Source organism: Gastrolobium bilobum, unplaced genomic scaffold, assembly GCF_033153095.1.
Source record: "Gastrolobium bilobum isolate Gb01-03AN ecotype WA unplaced genomic scaffold, APGP_CSIRO_Gbil_v1 utg1549, whole genome shotgun sequence".
NCBI lineage: Eukaryota > Viridiplantae > Streptophyta > Magnoliopsida > Fabales > Fabaceae > Gastrolobium > Gastrolobium bilobum.
In genome coordinates, this window is record NW_026896367.1 from 89124 (window position 1) to 104473 (window position 15350).

Sequence of the window (15350 nt, forward strand, 5' to 3'; positions counted from 1 at the left end):
TAAGTATACTTTATCATTTTAGAAGAAACTGATAGGGGGATACTAATATTTATTGCACATATCATGTTGACTATGAACTTTTCTTTGCTTTGCTTATTATTTCTCACATCCTCATCAAATAAAATTAAAGGCTACCCAATATTCCCCATGCGGTTTTTGTTCTATAGCAGTTTCAATTCATAATAACTGAATATTGAGTACCAAGAAAAAGAAGAAGAAAAAAATGAAGCCCCGCAACTCGAGAAACACAAAAATTAAAAGGGCGAAAGAAACAGAGGTTTTTGGCCTTTCTTAGTCTTAATGCTGCTATAACTTTTTTATGAGATGATAATTGATAATATTTATTCATAATTTTATATTCTCTCTTGTGTGTGATGACATGATGTTGATGAATATTTAGTGGGTCTTTACGGGGGGAAAAAAGGAATAAATATAGGGAAGTAGTACCTGTGTGACTATTTGTGTCACAAACTCAATCAACACCGTTGTTAGGTCAGGGAGGTTGATATTAAGGTCCCACCATTAGTAATATGCTTTTGCTTTCGTTAATTTTTAATTTGATTTTAAATCAACGGTGATCAGGGAAGCTTGTGACTCAGCCACATGAATCTCGCAGTCAATCATTCAAACCATAAGCCCAAGACACGGTGGATCAATTTTCAAGTTAAGGAATAGTAGTCCATTTATTATTAAAAAAAAAATAGGACTAGTTAAAATGAGATAGTCCAATTGAAAATTTCAAAACTAGTAAATTTTCTTCTTCAAATGAAATCAAAGAATTTTATTTTTTATGTGCACAAATTTTAGGAAGACAATATGACAAGTCAGGGTTGCCCATGATATATAGTGGGTATCTCATGAATTTGACTAATTTGATGCCTTGTGAATTCCTTATCTTTTAGTTTTTTTTCTTTTTTTCTTTTTTCCTTAAATGTAGGATTGGAAAGGGTAGTGAAGGTGGAGTATGCGTGCTTTGTGTAAAGAAAATTGATCCAACCCATATCAAACTGTGCCGTTAGGTCAGCTTGATTGACTAGGGACATTGTGAAGTTGCAGCCACTAGAATACTTGCCTTTTTTCCATCAAAAGATGGTGTGAGTTTGTACCCAAAAAGAAAATCAATTCATATATACAAATACAATCCACACCCTTTCTGAATCCTTGATCAAATCAACACCCAACGAGGCCTCAATTAAGGACAAATCCAATGGCTCAAAGTCATTCCAAACAACATGTCTTGCATTATTTAAAGGGGAAAATGTTTCTGCAGGCTGCAGATAAGTTATCTGCATTTATTCTCAAAATGACGTCGTTTTAGTATTAAAATCTTAAAAATTATAAATAATTATAACCCTGAAATAAATTAAAATTATAAAAATACCATGATTTCCGTCCAAAACAACGTCGTATTGAACTTACTGCAGGCAGTAAGTGCAGAAAAAACAAATCCTTATTTAAAACAACAATATTAAAATGCATGTCCTTCATTTATAGTGCTCTTTTGGAATGCCCAAATCACCAACGGTTCAGATCTTGCAATCAAGGCGTTAAATAGAACCAGGACAATTGATAACTCCTTCATTGCATATGAAACAGTCATTATGATATTTTTGAAACAATTACAATATCACAAAGGTTCTTCTTTTTATTGGACAACTAAACAACAATCACTCCAATTTGTTAGTTTGTTATAGACTTATAGTATATTTCATTTGTTAGACTGTTAGGCTCTTTCTTCCGTTTTTTTCTTTTTCTTTAGTGTATCATTTGGATAGATTAACTAGGAGTGTTCACTGTCTAAATTGGATCGATTTAATAAGCAAAAATCATCTGATTCAATTCCTTTGATTTAATCATGTAATCATCCATTTGTTTTGAATTTTTTTTCAAATCTGATCCGATCCAATCCGATTTTATTCGGTTTGGATTGAATCGATTTTTGATTTTTTGAAAAACCTAAGATTTGTATGATGATTATTGTGCAAATAACACATCTTTTGTATGTATCGGCTTTGTAAAGTATGTATGATGATTATTGTGCAATCTAGAAACATTGTACAACAAAAAGTTGAATTACCATCTTTTACCTCCAACAAAAAATTTATAATTTGATTGTCTGAGATACGAAGTAACCCAAATTTTCATCTTATAGAGGAGCTATTATACAACAATAACCCATGTAATAAAAATATATTATGTATCTTACCAAAAAAAAGAAGCATAACATAGATCAAGAACAACCCACTTTCTCCAACATGATGGGTTAATGAGTTTTGGATTAAGAATTTTGCTATATGATTTTTGGGGAACAGTGACCATTTTGCCACGTTTGGAGTGATTGTTGGTTCGTTGTTGGAGTAGGTAGATGGTAAGGTTGGAAAATTATTGGATTGGTTTGGATTGGATCGATTTTCACCAACGAATCCAATCCAATTAAATTTTGTGATTTTTTTTCGGTTTTCGCTTTTTTGATTTTCGGTTAATTCGATTTTCAATTGTTCGGTTCGATGGTAATTTTTTTTCCTATAAATAAAGGCTAAAGGTGTCATTAGTCATTACTTTGAAATTTAGAGAAATCAAAGAGTCAATGGTCTTGAAACTTTTTAGAGAAAACTCTACCAAGGGAGAGGAAGAGAAAAAGGAAGAAATTGTGAGTGGGGAAACTTCATAATAAGGAAAGATAAAAGTAAATATTAAGGGAATAACTTCTTTTTCTAAAATATAAATCCCTTAAGTGTTACTTTGTTATCTTATTTTACTTTTCATTTTCTTCCCCTAGTCAGTCCCGATGGGATACCACATTTTAATTTTTTTTGTGTTATTCATTTCATAAATTTATATTTGAATAATTTATATTTTTGTAATTTATACGTAAACAATTTATATTTATGTACTTTATAATTCTGCACTTTATAATTATATATGTATATACATATATTTGTTGATTTATAATTCAGTAATTTATAATTTTTTTGGAGATAATATATTGCTTTAGCAATTCGACCTGGATGTAACATCCTCTTTAACTGATTAGCATAGAGGATATCAAATTAATTGTTAATTCTTATTTTAAATAAGAGAACGAGAATTATAATAAAATTCTAACGCAACGAATAAGAACTAAGGCATATGAAAAAATATTCTTTAAATTTAATTATACAGAAATTCAGTTCACTATTACATTTGAAATAGTCTAGATTACATCATAATCTAAATTGAAAAGAAATATTTTTTTCTATCAATCATTCCACTGATCTCCGTACAGTCTTCAAAGTCTTTAACCATAGTATTTTACCCAACTCCAAAGTTACACATACTGGCCTGTTTATTCTCTGAAAATTTTAGCATAAAAATAAATACACGTGAGATAAAATATCAGTATTATTAGAGTTTTCAAACTATAACCAATTCAGTCACCTTAGTGAAAAATATCATTCTCATAAAATATATTTGTAATAATAAAATAATATATATAAGACCATACCTTTGTGGGTCCTTCATTTAGACATACCCAAACATTTGTGGTTTCTATATCAAACCTTTGCGTGTTTAGCTCAAATTCTGTGAGCGCCCAAATATTGTAGGTTCTATATGTAAAAGATTCTGTATGGCAGAGCTCAAGCCATGATTCCCTTATTCTATAACCATTATAGTCCCCTTATGGGTCAGTCACATCATAATCATTCAGTAAAAGATTACATATTCCTTTAATATCCATTTGGTACCAAAGAAATTTCTTAGTTCTATGATCTTAATATTCATTCCGTTAATAATTCTCATAACTATTATGAATAAATTAATCAAATCTGTAAAATCAAAGATAAATCAAAAGAATAGAAAAGATTTATAAGGAAATATTTGGACGGAGAAACAGAACCTTCACAACATTTAAAGAAATAACTTTAAATACCAACTTTAAATATAAAATATATAAAAAGAATTAAAGTAGGAGAATAAAGTTTTACTCCCAATATTACCTTCTTATATTATTTTTCTCCCCACATACTTTTGTTTCCTCTTCTCCTCTCTTTTCTCTTCTCGGTTTACTTTCTTTTCTCTTTTCCTCTCGAATTCTGCTCTCTGTTTCCTTTCTTTTACTTCTTCTGTCACTCTCTCTCCCTTTCTTTTGTTTTTTTTCTCAAATTCTCCTCTCTCTGTTCTCTGTTTCCCTTTCTTTTTCTCTCTCTTTGTGTTTTGTTTCCTCTCTTTCTCTTACTATTTTTTTCTTTTCCTTTGTCAAATAGTTATATATAGATAATATGCTAACTTAATCACTATGTAAATAAAAAAAATCTCACTAAGTAATCATTATCTTTTAGATAAAATCTTACTAAGTATCGTCATCAGATAAAATTTGAGTCTCCTTGGGGTGCCTACATGTGCTACTGATATATCTTTTTTTTATACACGCGTACGACGCTAGATGCCCCAGCTAATTACACAGCATCTATTAGCACGGCGTTTTAAGCATCCACTTCTGACACAACATGGCACATCTTGCGCCAATACCAATTTTATGTAAATGGAGCTTTATGCACCAATTTGTGAGACACAGTGGAGCTTTTTGTGCCAAACTTTCTCCATGGCGCTTTTTGCACCAAACTTACTCAATTGGCGGTGCTTTTTGCACGGTATCGTTGAATAGTATGATTTTTTTTTAACATTTGGATTTTACATTTTCCTCTCTCCTAAATAAAATTTTGTCCCCAAAATTTTGACATACATTCAAAATATCTGAATAACGTTATTCAATTACCTAAAATTCACCACGCTTCCATTGCAACATATCTTCTAGAAAAATTTTAAATAACTTATTTAGTTATCCGTAATCCACACAGTGGGCAAATAACTATTTTATGCTAAAATTACATTTATTATAGGAAGGTAAACTAAATTTATCTCAAATAGATTCCCTTTGACTTAAAGAGAATAATTCCTATAAACTTGGGGTGTAGCTATCTTTTTCCTAGTGAGAATGAAAACTTCAAGATGAGAATGTATAATGGAAATTTGTAACTTACACTAAGTTTAAACCGCTTCCTAACCACTGAGTGTAAAAGCTCTTCCCTGTGCTACATATTAATTGGATGAATTCTGACCTTGATTTTGGGGGCATTGCCTCATGAAGTGTCCTGACTTTTCACATTTAAAACACGCGTTTTCCTGTTAGGCATTCTCCAACATGATTTTTCTTGCACTTAGGATATAGTTGAATCTAAGAATTCATTTGTTTCCCATTTCCTCTTCCTTCATTGCTAGCAGAGTTGTTTCCTGAGTCATGTGCTTGCTAAAATCTCTTTTCGTCGTTGTCATCATTCTTCCTTCAATTTTCTCTTCTGACTTTCTCCTTTGCCTCCACAGTTTCCATCACGTTTGCCATAATGTCTCTGCATCTGTTTACTAGTGAAGAAAAGTTTCTTATTTGATGTCTTATTATCATACTTTTGAGTTTATGTTTTAATCCAGATTCAAACTTGGTTGTCAACTATTCTTCATTAGGTTGATTCTGTACATAATTGGAATATCTGGATAGTTCCTCAAGTTTTGCCACATATTCTCCAAGTGTCATATTTCCTTGTTTTAATTCAAGGAATTATATTTCTTTCATGTTTCTTACACTTTGTAAAAAATATTTTTCCATGTATCTTTAAAGGTTGTCCAAGTAATCTCTGTTCCTTGACTTTGGAAATATCTTTTGTTATTTGTCCACCAATGTTATGTTTCTCCTATCAACATATATGTGACAAAATTACCCGATGAATAATAGGATAATCCATTATCAGGAATATTTTCTCAAGTTCTTTCACCTATTCTACAGCTGCCTCAAGGTTATAATCTCCATAAAAAATGGAATGTTTATGCTTACGGAATTCAGTTAATTCATTGTAATCAGTATGAGGTCCTCCCTGAGCATTCAGAGATCTAGGTCCACTTTCACTTTCAGAGTTACAGGTATGGTTTTTGGTTGCACGATCCTCCCTTAGCTCCTGAATAATTTGCTGATTTGTTAGAATCTATTCTCTAAGGGCTTCTGCCAACCCGGTAAATGCATCAGTTACTAGGTTAACTTCTCGTTCAGAAGTTAAAAATGCTTGCCTTTTATCTGCCATATATCTATATATATTATTTTATTGTAGTGAGTTGATAAGGCTCATTACTAAATAATTCAAAATATGCATAACCTATGACAAGATACCAAGCAACATCTAGTTTAAGCTTTTTATTTACCTGGACCTTTCTGCTCTAATACCATAAAATGTAACATCCTCTATAACTGACTATCATAGAGGATATCACATTAATTATTAATTCTTATTTTAAATAAGAGAATGAGAATTATAATGAGATTCTAACGTAGCGGATAAGAACTAAGACATATGATAAAACATTCTTTAAATTTAATTATAAAGAAATCCAATTCACGATTACATCTGAAATAGTCTAGATTACATCATAATCTACACTGAAAAGAAATATTTTTATTCTATCAGTCATTCCACTGATCTCCGTACAGTCTTCAAGGTATTTAACCACAGTGTTTCCCTACTCCAAAGTTACACATGCTTCCATATAACGACTCAAATATCTAATAATTTAGAATCATTGGATATAAATAGGATCAACAGCCAAGATTAAGAGTGAGTGTAACTTACACTGGTGTAAAATGATCCTAACTCTATATTTGTGATGTGAGACTATTTCAAGATATTATGATATTAACATTATTCGATTAAAATCATGGAGGATACCAAGTATTGGCTGAAAACACTACACTGTATGTTTTCATATACGGAGAATGTGGAGGACAAGCGTAAAGTGTAAGGGTGTGCATGGTTCGAATTGAACTGAATATTTTGAAAAATCGAATCGAATTGGTTTAAACGGTTTGATTTTGGTTCTGTTCGGTTTGATTCGATTTGGTTCGAAAATGATTCGGTTCCGAACCGATTCGGGTCGACCCTATTATGAAAAAAAAGAAAAAGAAATAAAAATTAGTTCAATTCAGTTCGAAAATGATTCGATTCTTGAACTGGTTTTAAAAACCAGTTCTGTTCATGAACCCATTCTTTAAAATCTGATTTGGTTCATGAACTAATTTTTAAAAACCGATTATTTTAAGTGCAGTTCAATTCGGTTCACGGTTCAGTTCAGTGTTTTGGTTATTTTGCATATCTCTACTAAAGTAGATGTTGTTTACGTGCAAAGCAGAAGTTGTGAAGTTTTGTACTATACCATAATTATGTTTTTGTTATAGTATTTGTATTTTGTAAGGGTGACTTAATACCCTACTCTCCCTGCCAAGTTTTAATACAAATGCGGTCCCAGAAACTCGAACTAGAGACAACTTGTTAAACTAGAACAACTCCTTACCAGTTGATACACGAACGTGGTGGTAATAATTTGTACTTTGATATAATTACATGTATATATGTATGTAATTAAATTTCAAAATACATAAATAATGTTCCTCGATTAATAACGAAGGATGTTATAATGATGGTATCACACAATTCTTGATTTCTTGCATATGGACGTGTATAAAAGGGTGTTTGGTAGGGGAAATTTTTTTAGATTCTCGAAAAAATGATAGTGGTAATTCTATTTATTCACATTTGATATAAGGTTTCTAAAAAAAAAATTGGAAATCTAATTTTTTCATAATTTTATTTTGTGTGCAATTTTTCTTGCAAAATGTCATCCAAGAATACCCCACCAAAGGTGTTTTATTTTTGGAATCCCAGGCGTTGAAAAAATTTCACACTTTTTTTGGACAAAATTTTAATAATATTTTGGCCTACCAAATATCTTTTGGTAATATTTATGGGAAAGTGATTTATCCACCATATTCCCGTAAATCATAATTTCCGGACACGAAAAAATTTATCCTCTACCAAACGTCCCTAAGTGTTTGTTTTAATTTATAATTACTTTTGTTGCAAACTTTTAAAATTGATCAACTCAGTAAATTATTTAATGCACATGCGATCATGGCAGCTATCGTAATTTTTTTTTTCTTGCTTTACTTGTTTACTTTGATAATACTGTGTAAGTGTGTATTGATAGGTAATGACTTCCACGCCAATCTCCATGCCTTGCATTATTAAAAACCCTTTTTTTTTTTGGGGTAAAAAAAACCCCTTTTAAAATAAAAATAAAAATTCCGGCAATATTAAAATGCTGTCCTTCATTTATATTGCTATTTTGGAATTCCCAACTATCAGAACACGCATCAAGGCGTTAAAATGAACCAGGACAATTGATAACTCTCACGTTGCAGATGAAACAGTCATTATGATATTTTTGAAACAATCAGAATATCACAAAGCTTCTTCTTTCATACACACCAAAAAAAAATGTATAAGTAATAATAATTGAGAATTCCGTTTAAATCCCATTATGTGCCAAAAATGTTTAAATACATTCTCAAATTTTCAAATGTAAACTGACAGACTGACAGGGTCAATAAAAGCACAAAAATGATTTTCAAATTCATGACCCAAGACATTTTTTATTTTTTTTTGGTATCCCAAGACAAATCTTATTATCTACAATAATCCACGGTTTAAGTTAATTTGACGAGCCATGATTTTTATTTTTATTTATTTGGAATACCGAAGAGAGGAGTTGGCGACCGCTTATCCTTAAATTTTAATTTTTTATTATTTTATGTATAATTTCTTTTAATAATAATAGACTATTAATATTAATAGTGAGCCTCTTTATCAAAAATATTTATAATAATTAATATCTTCTATTAGTCTTAATAATATTTATAATTTTAGCCACACCAAAAAATAAAAAAATAATAATTTTAAAATTTTATTTTCACCCCATGTTATAAAAAACTGGATCCACCACTGGGAAAGAGAGATAAAAAAGAAAAGAGAAATGCACATAATAAGAGTGAAAGACAGAGTCAGGCTCATTGGAGGGTCATTATCAAAGCTAAATTGCGTTTTACAGTAAGAGGGTCTTTTAATATTAAATTTATATAATTAAAGTGAAAAAAAAAAAACATAATAGTCAGGGTCGTAGGTGGGTCCTATTAAAACTCATAACTGCTTGTCCAAAACGGACTTCGTAATTCGTAGGTACTGCTTCCTTCGGTTTTTAGTTTCATTCGGTGAGACTGTACGAATGGTGAGATCACCACGTCTAGCAATGATCTAGAGCCAAGTGGCAACGTCTTACGATTGATCATGTTATTATCGCTATACCATAATTTTTTTCAGTAACTTTTATTTTTAAAATAATTCTTATGTTCTAAGGGAGATGTTATATTGATAAAAAAAATTTCTTAATAACTTACAAACATATAACCAGTCAGATTTAATATAGTTTATTAGTTTGTAACAAAAAAATTTATCAATAAAATTTTTCCCATATTTTAATAATCAATAATTAATTATATATCATTGAAGTATAAATATAAAAAACAACTTATTATATTTAATACTTTATGTTTTGCACCTACGTAATAGCCTCTTTTTTTAGCTACGATGGGATTTTTCATTTCTACCTAAAATCCACTATAAATAAATGGTTATAATTATTAGATGCGCGAAAGTCAACGGTTAAAATTTAATATAAGACTTATTATTTTTACATTAATGTAAGTTGACCATATCCCTATATAGGGCACGATCAACTTACATTGGAGTAAGAATAATAGGTCTTACATCAAATCTTAACTATTATTTCTATGCATCTAACATTTGTAATTTTTTGAGAATTAATAATTAATTAATGAGTGGGACCTAATAAATTACAATCATTAGATGTACGAAAATCAATGATTAAGATTTAGTATAAGACTTATTATTCTTACACCGATGTAAGTTGATCACACACACACACACACATATATATATATATATATATATATATATATATATATATATCTTAAGAGGAAGGTTATACTTACAACCTTTTTTTTTACAACCTCTTACAACCATATCTTAACACCGTTGATTTTCGTCAATCAACGGTTATTATTTATTTTGAATTAATAATTAATTAATGAGTTTAATTTGCGAAAATAATAACTGTTGATTGGCGAAAATCAACGGTGTTAAGATATGATTGTAAGAGGTTGTAAAAAAAAAAGGTTGTAAGTATAACCTTCCTCATATCTTAAAACCATACTCCTTAAAGCTATCACTATGCGCCCACACAAACACCATTTGGCTTCTAGCCTCTTGTCTATATATAGTAATTTGCCACCACATGTGACTGTTTCATTCATAAACACTACTAGCTCACAGATCCAACATAAACTCGATCAGAATCAAACATTGATGCCGTTCGTGGAGACCAAACCCATGACCACGTGTATAAAAGGAGTGAAGTTTCTTTTCGAAGAAAAGGGAAAAGACAAGCAAGCTCACATAGCTTCTGTTCCGGATGGCCCAAACACTGGTACAGTCCACCTGGCCAGGCCCAATCCTCAGCCCCAATCCACGTCGCGCCCTCCAACCTTGCAGCATGTCCAAGGTATACACTGAAATGCCCCACCTCGGGACGCTAACCACCAAAGGCGCCAGCCACAGGCACCATAAAGGGAAAACTACCCTCTGCCCAGTGCTGACATCGCCAGACGCAGAAGGCGCAGCGCTGCCCAAAAGACAGCGCCAAACACGCCCAACACTGCTATCATGGGAGTACATCCCAAGGAGGGTTGACCTCTCCTTACCAACCCACACCATATTCCCTATAAATAGCCCCCATGCGCACAACTTAAAGGTATCTTATGTATCGTGATATTGCCCATTTACTTTGAGTCCTATTGCTTACTACAACGGGATGGTTCTCACCCCCGCCGCAGTTGGACTGGGATGGTCCTCACCCCCAGCCAACGCCCAACTAACGGGATGGTTCTCACCCCCGCCGCAGTTGGACTGGGATGGTCCTCACCCACAGCCAACGCCCAACTAACGGGATGGTCCTCACCCCCAGCCAACGCCCAACTAACGCGATGGTTCTCACCCCCGCCGCAGTTGGACTGGGATGGTGCTCACCCCCAGCCAACGCCCAACTAACGCGATGGTTCTCACCCCCGCCGCAGTTGGACTGGGATGGTCCTCACCCCCAGCCAACGCCCAACAAACGGGATGGTTCTCACCCCCGCCGCGGTTGGACTGGGACGGTCCTCACCCCCACCCAACGCCCGTTTAACTTACGAAAAGGAATATTAAAGAAGAAAGCCTAAAAGCAAGAAAGGAAAGGAAGTTCATCAGCAAATATAAATTACTTGTCATTCATTAGGAGATCAAATTACAAGACTTTGGTTGATATGGCAACCATACAAGTTTAAATTACATTGGGTCTATATAGGGGGGCCTAAGTCCAAGTCTATAAATCTGCCTTGGCCGCCTCAACGCGTGGCGCATGATCAGTGACACCCTCCTCCAAAGCTTATGCATCCACCGCTACGACCGACCGAGCAGCATCACCACCAGTCACCACGATAGGATCAACCACATTCTCAATGACAGTCTTGGTGGGCACGCCGAGCTCAGTATCGCCCTCCTCAGGTCCATCCTCACTATCCGCATCAGAGGCCGGAAGCACTCCCCGCGCACCTTCATTATTGTCAGTCTCTGGCGCCTCCTTAATCACCTTGACGGTGTCACCATCAAGACGTTGAATAATCTTGCCATCCTCGACCTCATAATCGGGAGAAAAGCCAGTCAGATCGGCGTTAGGATACCTAACAGAAACCTGCTTCAAGGCGTAGTCAAAAGAAAGGTACATCAGGTTCGCAAGAGCCTCCTCCAATTTCTCTACTTGCCCAGAGGCCTTCTTAAAGTCCTCATCTCTGGCGTGAAGATCCCCTTGAATGGCAAACAAGTCGGCAGCCAGCTTATCCTTTTCAACCTGGAGAACCCCTTTCTCCTTTTTGGCATCCTCCAACAACTTATTAAGGCCATTTTTCTCGTCAGACAGCTGCTTGACATCGCCCTCTGACTTTTTCAGCCGCTCAGACAATGAGTTAATGGAGCTGTTCTTGTCAGCAATCTCCTTGCCAAGACGCCCAACATCAACAGTAAGACTTTCCACTTGTCGCCCAAACTCATCAAGGCGATTCTCTTGCAAAGAGCACTGCTCGTCGATAGCAAGGGTGATCTCCTGCATCCCCAGGATACGACCAACAACCACTTGGGTACAATCCATAATTTGCTTCCGATCTAGACGCGAAGGGGCCACCATCTTTGGGCGACCAACGTTAGGAAATCCTCTAACAAGGTCCCTTTCTGACAAGGTTAAGGCCCTGCTAACAGGAATTGCAGCAGCAGGAGGGGAATCTTCAGCTCTAGAAGTCACACGGGCCTGGTCGCCTTGGGATGGAGGAGGGTTGACCGCCCGGTCACTCCCGCAGGTACTACCTCTTAAGTGCCCGCCTAATGAAGGTTCATGGCGTGCAGACATCGAAGCTCGAGGCGGAGTTAAACTTACTCCTGCACCTCGTTTCTGACCAGGCATCCCCACGACAGACGATCCGAATCCCAGAGTTGATTCGCTCGCGGAGGAGTTACCGGCCACGCCCGTAGGCTCTTTAATTATAGGAAGATTGGCCCTCTTCCTCAGCTCTCCTGCGAGAATGTCCGCAGCAGAACGAACTTTGGTCTTCTTGTTCACGGTTTGATGAGCTTTTCCCTTATCCGCATCCCTCACAACAGGGTTGGGCCGAACTTGAGGAGCATCGCCTTGTTTGGCTTTCAACCTCGCCGCCGCCTCGCGTGCAAGCTTCAGCATCTCCGCCGCCATTGATCCGACTACAAGAATTAAAGAAATATTAGTAAAAGCTGCATAAATAAGGAGGGCATTGGAAGCGACAGAAAAGATCACCACAAAAAAAAACACTCAAAATGCCACCACACCTCCATGACACAATACTTGCTTCGTGGGCCACCGATCCAAAATCTCTTTTACCTCCACAAACCAGTCAACCACCTTTACCTCCTCAGGAGTCAAACTCCCAAACGCCGAAGAATACTGACCAGCGGGCGTCTTGTAATGGGCCTTAGTCCAATACAGGAGAAACCTGCACTCTCTGCTCGCCGGATCAATAAAGAAAGGAAGCTCTCCCTCGCCCAACGTGGGTTCAATCCAAAAAAAAGTGTGTTTCCAATTCTTGTACGAGTTGGCATACTGAGCAAATATCACTCATACCGTAGTTCCCGCCTTTAACGACACCCATCCAAGTTTCTTCTTCGAGGGAGACACCTGGAAGCAATAAAAGAATAACCGAACAGAGTACCCCCATCCGAAGTACCGACATATGCTTTCAAAAACTCGAACGAACGCCCAAGCGTTCGGATGCAATTGTGAAGGTGAAACCTGCATGTGGGATAACACTCCCATCTAAAACTCAGTTAGCGGAAACCTCACTTTCTGATCTGTAAAGTGAGTCTTGTAAACCATGAAACGCCACCGAGACTTCGCCGCATTGCTGGGCGCGTCACAAGCCCGTCGTTCCCTCATAACGGCAAACGTCTGCCACTCCGCCTCATGAGCGCCATTTTCACTAAGTATGAAACTCGGCTCAGAATTGTAGTGGCGACGCAAAGTGTCCTGGTCAGCATAACTTGATGACGAAGTAGCAATCTCCGGGTCAACCCATTCCCTCGCCTCGAGGCAATTTTCCGATTGAACAACCTCCATTAGTCAAGAAAGAATCCTACCTGGGAGTGATAAACACACAGTCAATCCTCAATACTTCACCAAAGCCAAGAAGACCACTGCGAGGAGAAAAGAGATGCCACCTCGCCCTACCCCCCACATCTGTAATCACCAACGCCCTCCTTACTGATTACTACAAGAAAAAGTAATGCGGACACAAACTACTTACCATCAGAATCAGAAGTTTCTGAAGAACATGAAGAATAAAAATCTGAGTAGCTTAAAGAAGAAGGCCACCAAGCACGCGGTATCTTATAAAGCCCCAAGTCTTCGTATATGGCGTCCCACACACCATACTTCACAAGGCGACCATCTTCAGGATGAAATCTACCTAACCGGTTCTTCGTAGACTCGTCATATTTACGGCGATGAAAAGAGGAAGAAAGACTGGGTATATGGCCCCGAGAGGTGCTCAAATCAACACGAGAGTCAACAGTCGGACGGGAAGACTTATAATAATACTCTATGGGACGATTTTGTGGAAGACGGTTAACTGAAGACAAAGGCTGAACAAGTCGCCCTACCCCCAAGGCAGAGCGCTGTGAAACATGGCGGTAAGAACCCCCTTTCGTCTAGCCGCCCGAACTGAAGACCCTGAACCACGACGATGGGAAGGGCGAGCCCTAAATCCCTCACTGGGACCCCTAGACCGTCGCCCTCAAGTACTGGCTGGCGGACGCCTGCCAGACCCAGAAGCACTCTCACCCCCTGGATCCATACGCTTACCACGCGGTCGAGAACCAGATGTTTCACCCAAGTAGGGAAGCACAAGCCCTAAAGCCCGTTCAGGCAGGAGACTCTGAATCTCATCTTCAGAGAAACCCAGAAGTTCTGGAATCCTACCATGGGGCAATGACTCCACCCTGGGGACCAAAGAACGGTAGGAGGGAAAGTTGCTGCTCCCTCCACGCTTAGCAAGATATTCCTGCATAGCTGGCCCCACTGAACAACCGTCGAATGAGTCGAAAGCTTCATCAAACTCCTCCTCCTTAACCTCTACCCCCAACCCAGGAAGGTCCATGGCTCTTACCATGCCCAAGAAAAGAAGGAAAAATGGTGTACCAAGAAGCACAAGAATATCAAAGGAGAAAGAGTGAGGCACTATACCTTTGAAGTTATGCGAACGGTGAAGAAGCTTTAAGGTTAGGAAGAAGAAGCGCAGGGTAATAAGAAGCAACAATATACCAATAACCAGCGTAAAGAAGACCTCCAAACGAGAGCATGTTCCTCTTTTAAAGAAGAAAGGAGCGCAAGGTGGCACTCGCACGAATTACCCTTTGATATTCCGACCGTCTGATGTCATAACTGTCATTTAACGGGCGGTTGAGATGAGGGGCATGATGGTAATTTTAAGATGATATGACACCAATCACGTCGTGGCACTCACACGGCTTACCCCTTGACATTCCGACCGTCAGATGCCGTAACCATCATTAACTGGCGGTTGAGATGAGGGCCATGATAGTAATTTCAAGGTGATATGACACCTTGCACGTCGCATTAATACGTCGTGTCTCGAAACAATACAACTGCTTGTAATGATGGACTCTCCATCATTACAACGTGCACGGAAATCGAAGAGACACCCTTCGCGTCAGCAGGACGAAAGACCTGAAGTACCCCTGGAAGCATGAGGGACAAAATCGTTGGTCTTCTGATTCCAATCA